Source organism: Sceloporus undulatus, chromosome 1 (genome assembly GCF_019175285.1).
Source record: "Sceloporus undulatus isolate JIND9_A2432 ecotype Alabama chromosome 1, SceUnd_v1.1, whole genome shotgun sequence".
NCBI classification, from domain to species: domain Eukaryota; kingdom Metazoa; phylum Chordata; class Lepidosauria; order Squamata; family Phrynosomatidae; genus Sceloporus; species Sceloporus undulatus.
The window spans coordinates 167,400,004-167,408,177 of record NC_056522.1 but is presented as its reverse complement, the minus strand read 5'-3'; the positions used below and the strand labels follow the sequence as shown (position 1 = coordinate 167,408,177).

The 8,174-nt window shown below is 37.3% G+C and overlaps 1 protein-coding gene across 1 annotated transcript in view; it reads right to left on the bottom strand.

The window, feature by feature from the left end:
- The window catches only part of AGAP1 (ArfGAP with GTPase domain, ankyrin repeat and PH domain 1), a 383,533-nt gene that overhangs the window by 227,275 nt on the left and 148,084 nt on the right, over positions 1-8,174 (bottom strand).

Genomic DNA, 8,174 nt, shown 5'->3' with positions numbered 1-8,174 from the left:
TTCTCAGTGCTAAGTGTGTATAGAAGTGCACTTTCAGACACTTCTCTATATACAAAGTATGCTTCATCTAAGACAGAGGACCCAGACCTGCAGCCCACACAATGCCTTGGACTCTTTCTGAGGGGACCCCAAGCTACTTGGTTGCTGCTGTGACCCTCCAGGTTTTTTCTTTCAGTCCTATGTTCTTCCTCAGTGCCTCACACAGCATCATCTACAGTTGTTCTCCTGTCCTCACATGAGCTACATTATTTTTTCTGACCTCTAAGCAGCTCCATGGCAGATTCTGTTGGTCCACTGTTCCTCTTCTTCTCCGAACTAACATTTTGATTATTGCAGGTGTTTTGCCAGCCAGCTATGTTCATACCGCTTTGCATTTTACATAGTGAACACTCCAAGGCTCTACCTATCAGAGCTCCTGCAAGTGGCCGCAAAGTGACTTCTTGCTTCCTGTTTCTCCTCTCCAGCTAAGCCTTTGAGTGCATCTATAATGGTAGAAGCCAATGAGTGGCCCCTTGCATGAAGAGGAAAGGAGGGATCTCTCAGCAGGGAAGCTTGTGTTCTTCTCTTCCCCGCATCATCTTCCTACATCCTCCAACGAAGACCCCTTCCCCCAACTCCATTGTGCTCCTCCAGTTTTATTCTAGCTTATCTGACCTACACATGTTCAACAGTTTGGCCCAACACAGATTCATGAACAGATATTTTCAAATATAGAAACTGTGAAATCCAAGTACAGGCCAGCCCTTAAGACATTGGCATGATATTTTCAAGGTGTAACAAACCTTGACCTGAAATTTACATGACATTTTCAAGATGATTCAGTCATACTTGAAGCAGATATAATAAACTGAGGAAATTATTTATCCAGTGATATCTGATAAAATTTAAATTGGGGGGGGGGGGGAGAAAGTCTCAGATTTGATCACAAAAGGCTACAACCAAAGTTAAATTATGCTTGGAATACTCACTGAGATTCAAGTTAATACTTGAATAAGAACAGTCCTGTTCTTAATATATCTAGGTTTGATGCCTACCCAACATTCAATATATCACAAGGTTTACACTTTGACACTAAATGTTATAAACTATAGTTCCCATACTCCAGGTTCTACTGCCACATACCCTTAGAATATCCTATATTCAGGCTATGTCACTACTTTACAGAGCAGATCTACATTCACTTTTCTGTGGCTAGTGCAATACTGAACCCATCTGCTTTGAAGCATAAGCAGGCTTTAGTTGTGTATTCCAATTCTTTGACTGTATGTATTATTCTGGCTTTTTATTTGGGAATTGGTGTCAATGGTATCAGCTCCAAACCTTAACATCTTCAGATATGATCAAAAGAATAAACTGGATAAGAAGAAATCATGTAGCCACTAGACTTGGTAAGCAACTAGAATTAAAGCACTAGAAGCACAAAGGAAGTACAGACACGTGTTAACAGAGAGATGAATCCTAGCATATTAGCTACATAGACATCTGAATGTAGGATATCTATATGTATCCAGCCTACCACCACGTGGGATGCTGAATTGTGCTCTTGCAGTTCCTTGTGTACAAATGAATGGTCTAAATTAAAGAGAAAATAAAAAGATTGCCACAAAGTGTTGTTGTTTCTCTATTTTCCTTCTGCACATGTACATATACTGTACATGCTTCTCTTTATGCTATCTTCCTTCCCAAAGAACGATTTCAATTAGTCACTGGCACAGTGTTTACGGAAACACTTAAAATGTGTGGTAATATTTAGAATGTCACAAGTTTGTTTTATTCAAAAGCAAGCTAAAGGGCTTTAAATACTTGCTGTTCAGTTTACTCTTTTGATTGCTTTCCTACTATGTAAATCAATTTGTTAATGTTCCCTACAAAATGCATGAGCCAGTTATACTGACACACAAAGCTCATTCGTAATTAGCTGTTAATTAGTAAGAAGGAACAGATGCTGTTAGAGTTTCAGCAGGCGTACAGGTTCTGTAAACAATGCTTATAAATCTAAATGAATTTATTAGCCACAATGCAAGTGTCAACATTTAGTTGGCAACCATACAAATATGGCAGAATTCCCTTACCATCTCTGCAACATATTAATAATCCTTGTGTCAACAAAAGTCTATGAAGCAATCTGACTTGCTAACTGTCATCACCATTCTACTTAATCTCATTCTGGAAATCACTTATCATCTTCCTAATTCCCTCCATACACTATTTGATGAAAGACTTCTGGCATCAATATTTTCAAATTGCACACGACGTCCCTTTCTAATGCCTGAAGCAAAGGAATTTGTGTGGCATTCCCACGTCCATTTACCAAGTACATTGTATTAATTGCCATACTAGACAATACATGTGTACTACTAATGAAGTGGAGGGAGTTTTCTCCCAAACAGTTGTTATCACGTTTCCTATGCAAACTATATTTATTTGACCTGAATATTATAAACATAGGTATGTATATCACGTACTTTAAACCTGGACCACATCCAGGTCTTTTTGCACATGGCTAACCATGTCCTCCCCCCCCCACCAGCAATGCCCTAACATACTTTTAATCCTTTATGTATTTGGAATGGTAGTATCAGACAGTACTGCATCATTACTATAGTTGATGGAGTGTCTAGGAGGAGGAGTGTTTGCTTCTTGGTGGTGCCAACTTTATGGAATAATCTCAGGCACCAATAATGTCTGCATTTAGACATTGGTTGAAAACTTGAGGAAGCATACAGGGACAATGATGCAGGTCTTCTGTTTTCTGTTTTTATTTTTGTGGTGGTGGTGGTGGTGGTGGTGTGTGTGTGTGTGTGTGTGTGTGTGGATACATATTATATTTTGTGGGTTTCACATATTCATAGAGTTGGAAGGGAACCCATCTAGCCAAGCTTCTGAAAGTTTATGAGTCTGCTGCTAAAGCACGCCATCTCCTTTCTTCATTCCTTTTAAAATTTTCTTGCATTTTATTTTTTATGCTTTTATACCTGCTACATTGAGTTTATTTCATGGAAGGTAATGCCCTCCCTCCGGTCCATCTGCCTTTGTCCAGGCCTCAGAAGGAGAGAATGACTGTTGGACCTGATCCCCTCCCCTCCCCCATTCCCTTCTCCTTTTGTGTCGTGTCTTTTAGATTGTAAGCCTGAGGGCAGGGAACCGTCTATTATCTCCTCTGTTGTAAACCACTCAGATTCCCAGTGGTTGGGCGGTATATAAATAAATCCTATTATTATTATTATTATTATTATTATTATTATTATTATTATTATTATTATTATGATATAGGTGTTCAACACATATTCATATGAATGCTGCCAATTCTATTTTTATTTCATCAATGAACAATTGATTCTTCCTTGAATCCTTCCCCCACCACAGATTACCTTTTGAAAGAAAAGTATTCTATAGCTCCTAATAGTTACACTATCACAACTAAAGAAAGTCATAAAGTTGGAGAAAACAACTTGTCCATACAGCCTTTAAGTAACACTTCTGTAACAGTACCAACAAACCAAGGGAAATCGACCTGAGGTCTCTTGCACTTGGCAGGAGTTTTGTCTCATTTTAGGAAGACAAATACAAAAGTAGTCTGCTGGGAAGTTAACTGAAATTGGCAAGCATAGGTAAGAAAAAATGCCACATGGTGGCAGGAAGAAACTCATTCAAGTATTCTGGCTCTTTATCTTTCTTGAATGAAACAGTAAAACTGCTTTTGAAATAGGAAGTGTAATGACTTATTTAATATGTCTGAGTTTACATCCATACGTAACGATAATTTAAGAGAAATGGAGGAACCAGTCAAATATACTGAACTATTATCATCAACAATATTTTCTTCCAATTAGAGGAAATGTGACCTTTTATCAAAGCAAGTAGAGCCATGGGTATTTGGTGACAAGAACATTAAGTTCTAATATGTAGAATAACTAATCTACAAAGCTCTTTTTTTTTTTTAAAGGGGGGGAAATTAACTCTTGCAATGATGCAAACTACTACATTTTTGCCTGGACCTATACATAAACAGCAGAAAGAATAGCTCAGCATATTGTTCATATCAACATTGATAGCATTAAAAATAGCCTTCATGTGCAAATTAAACATTCTACGCAAGCACCCCTGGCTCTAGCCACTCTGATGTAAGGGCACATTTGATCTAATTGGAAAAATATTTCAAGAGCTCTGGGAATAGTCACTGTTAACTGAATGCAACAACAAAAAAGGAAAAGAGCATGCATACCCGAGGGGATTACCAAATCAATTAACAACTAATTCAGGAACTAATTTCTGTATTGCCTTTTAGCACAAAAATGTATCTTTAATTTCTCCTGCAATAAGCATCACCATGATAGTCCTAACACACACTGACGCTCTAAATGAGTTTACATGTATCTCTTTTTGATTGGCTATATAACATTATTTCTTCACAGTTCAACGCAACTGTAGCCAAGTGCTTAGAAATATTTAATTATACTAGTAGCTTCCCATTAACAATTTAAATAACTATAGTGAAGACAACACTATAATAATCTGCAATCAAATAATTACCACAGGATTCTTGATATTCTAATTATTTAAGAAAAACTGGGAAATTACTCAGGAAAAAAATGTCTAAATTATATTTGCACTTCAAAAAGCATTTGGATATTTTGGTGAGTGCTGAGATAACAAATTAACACAAGGTAATAAATAAATAGTGCTAGAAGAAATGTTCCCAAGCCCCAAAATTGCCAGTGTTGCTATTACATTCCCATCCACATTTTGAATGTGTTAAAAATAAAGAAAGGAAAAGAAATCAACCCAACAGTTAATAGCCATTTTATTTTAAATGTTGAGCTTGCACAAAAGGCTGACAAAATGCATGCCTTCATCAACCACAGCCAATAGGATATGAAAGCTTCCTACGCATCTAAGACATCTCACCTTTCTATGCTCTCTCCAGCTATTTTAGATATACAGTTGTTTCTGAGTTCAGTTTTCCTATTACCATTCCTGGGCAGCATACAGGGAGAGACTGTATATTTTTAGTTCAATTAATGAAAGCTCAATAAGACAGCATGAGTACTTTTGGAGAGGTTGAACAGATAAAAACAGTTTTTCATACAGAGGCCAAGAATGTAGAAAAATGGTTTGTTCCTCTTTAATTAGTTTAATTAAATCTGCAAGTAACTTTTCATAGAGGTTTTGTAGTTAGCAATATGATCACCCCTCGCTCTATCCCTGTATCTAGCTAGATAGAAGAATAGCAAACCCAGCTAGTGCCTGAGCATATCTTTATCTGAAATCAGCAGAAATATGTCTTCCTCTACTCCAAAGGCCTGGTCTGTTTTATAAAAACAGACAATTGACTAGTGTCCTTTAGCCTGTTTACAGCCCTTTATTTAAACTTAAGTTTACATCTTACTCCCTGGCTTATACGGACAATATGGAATATAGGTACGTTATGATAATATAACGTTTGTGTAAGTTGTAAACAGCTACAATACCCAATGCCTTTCACAAACCATGTTGCTGTGATATGAGAAAACAATGAAACCAGATTACTGTAACATATTTTACATGCTTGCCAATTAATGTCATCTACACAGAGGCTGTTTAGCTCAATGCCTCCCCAGCAGTGGCCATACTGGCTGCTCATGTCATGTCATGGCTACCTCACCAATTTTAGGGCCTTCATTCCTCCCCCTCTATCAACTTATTTGTAAGAAGGGATTAGCCTTGGTTGCCTATCCCCCCCCCCAATCCATGGCTATGTTCTTGAGATATGTGTCACAGCCTAGTGCTGAAAGATGTGTACACCACAATTTCTGATAGCATCTGTTGTGCCATATTGCTGCACACACCCATGCCAGCCCAAGTTGTGGATAATGTCGCTGCCTGCATGCCACCAGCTGATAATGGATAAGGCTGTGTAGGAACAATCATTATACAGGCCTGCTTTAAACATGATCTCATATCCTCTAAGATCTGGGTTCGAAGTCCAGGTCAAAATTGCACAACTACCATTTCCCTCCGAAAATAAGACATACCGATAAAATAAGCCGTAGCAGGATTTCTAAGCATTTGCACAATATAAGCCATAGCCCAAAAATAAGACATACCGTAGTAATGTGTGTGCTGCAAGCTGGGGCATAAAGGGAGACATAGGAGCTTATCGTACAGACCCTTGGGAACAGGCCTGGCATGGAGCAGAAGGGGCCGGGAAGGGAATGGAACGGGGATATCACTCATTTTACTGCACGGAGGAACGCCGCCACTGCCGGAAGTCCTCGTTCTGTTCCCCATTCATCCCAGAGGCAATATTCAAGAACTATTCTGAACAGGGATAAGGAAAAACATGAGACCTTGAGTCCCAATGGCGGGCATGACATGTGTGTGGCTGAATGCATATACCCCCATTGAAAGCAACAAGGCTTCTTGTCCACAGATGCTTAAATCCAAAGATGGTAAGGTAAGCCTGTGGATATCAAGAGTCTGCTGTATTTTCTTCATCTCAGGAAGACTTTTCCTTTTTTTAAGATCTCTTCTTTTATAGCCTCCTTGATTCAGCTACTTGGCATTTTTCTACTTTTGGAGATATGTATGAGTGTATATTTTATTTAATAATTATATATTCATGTCTCTCTCCATAATATGTTATCAAAAAAGATGATTTAATTTTTTAAATAAAAACTTGACATTGAAAATATTACAGTAGTTTTAAATAAACTCCAAACTTCCTAAACAATTTAACCATCATCATTTCTTTCAACTAGCCCAAATGTTCCACTTTCCACTTAAATCTGAGTCAGAATCCTATGGCTTCTATTGATGAACTCCAAAATAACAAATGCTACAAGTAAAACCAAGAGTAAATTTGGTTTACATATTGCCTTTATGCAGTATTTTCTGGGATTACACATAGTGCCCCAGCCTCAAGGTCTCGACTATTCCTAGCCAATACTGTATACAGATTTGGATTAAAGGGAAATTCCATTAGTGTACCACAGCCTTCAATAGGAACTGAACTGAACTGTATCAAAAAGATCATTTCTGTATCTTAGTCTATAGGCATAAAATGGGCATAAAAACATACAGAGATTTACTATGGCCATCTTCTTTTTTACTATAAGCCACTCCCATTTCCATAAAATGATAATCCTCTATTTTATACAACCAGTTTTACCGACAGCTAGGGTTTCTACTTTTGAAAGATTATTAGGTGTGCCTATGAAACCTGCTGCAACACATGTCTTATTTACAGTGATCAGAGATTTCAGGTCTGACAATTGCCTGAAGCATTGTGGTGCTCTCCTCCAAGTGAAAAGGACTAATGAAATCAGTTTGACTGCCTATAGATAGATGTGGTTCTCTTTTCAAAACCTATTTCAAATATATTTTCACTGAGCCTTGTTGAAATGTTTTAATAACTGTTGTCTAAAGCCAACAACACATTTTGCTGAAATGATTATTTCAAATGATAGGCACAGTGATGCTGTTTGCCTCAAAAATGACTGAAATAACCTATGTGAGTCACCTCTTTGTACCATAAACACTGTCTATTATTTTTTAAACTGTCTTATTGGTTCGGTTTTTAAAAATTAAAATTAATTTTAATGTCAATAAGACAGACAAACAGAAAGATATAAAAACAGGAAACATTTTTTAAGAATATAAAAAGTACTCAAAACATAACATGTCCCCAATACCATTCTAATAGTGTGAAGAAGTTGTTCTAATGGAGAATGGGGAAAAACTGAAGTCGCCACTGAAAAGGCACTATTGCTTTGTAGATAACCATCTCTCTTATCACCTGGTAATAGATCCTAATTACTTTATCTTACTTGATCTTATTTAAACAGATAAAAGGAACACCATGTCACATTTAATAGCCATTTAATTTTCTTTCTATTAAGCTTGTTCCTACTTTTCTCCTCCCAAAAAAAAAACCCACATTAGATTAGGCAGCAACCACAAAGAACAACTATCAGTCAATAAAATAAAATAACAAATGTATCAAGTACTTGTTTAAAAAAGAAATGCCTTCAAATTTTCTGGACTTTGAAAATCTCCCTGTTGCCGTATGGCCAGGAGGAGGAGCAGCCTGCCTGCAAAAGATATCCTCCCCAGCATAGCATCTTTACTAAGGACTGAAACAACATGCAGGCTTCTGAATAACATCTCCAATTGTTTTTTTCTCCTCTTTAGTT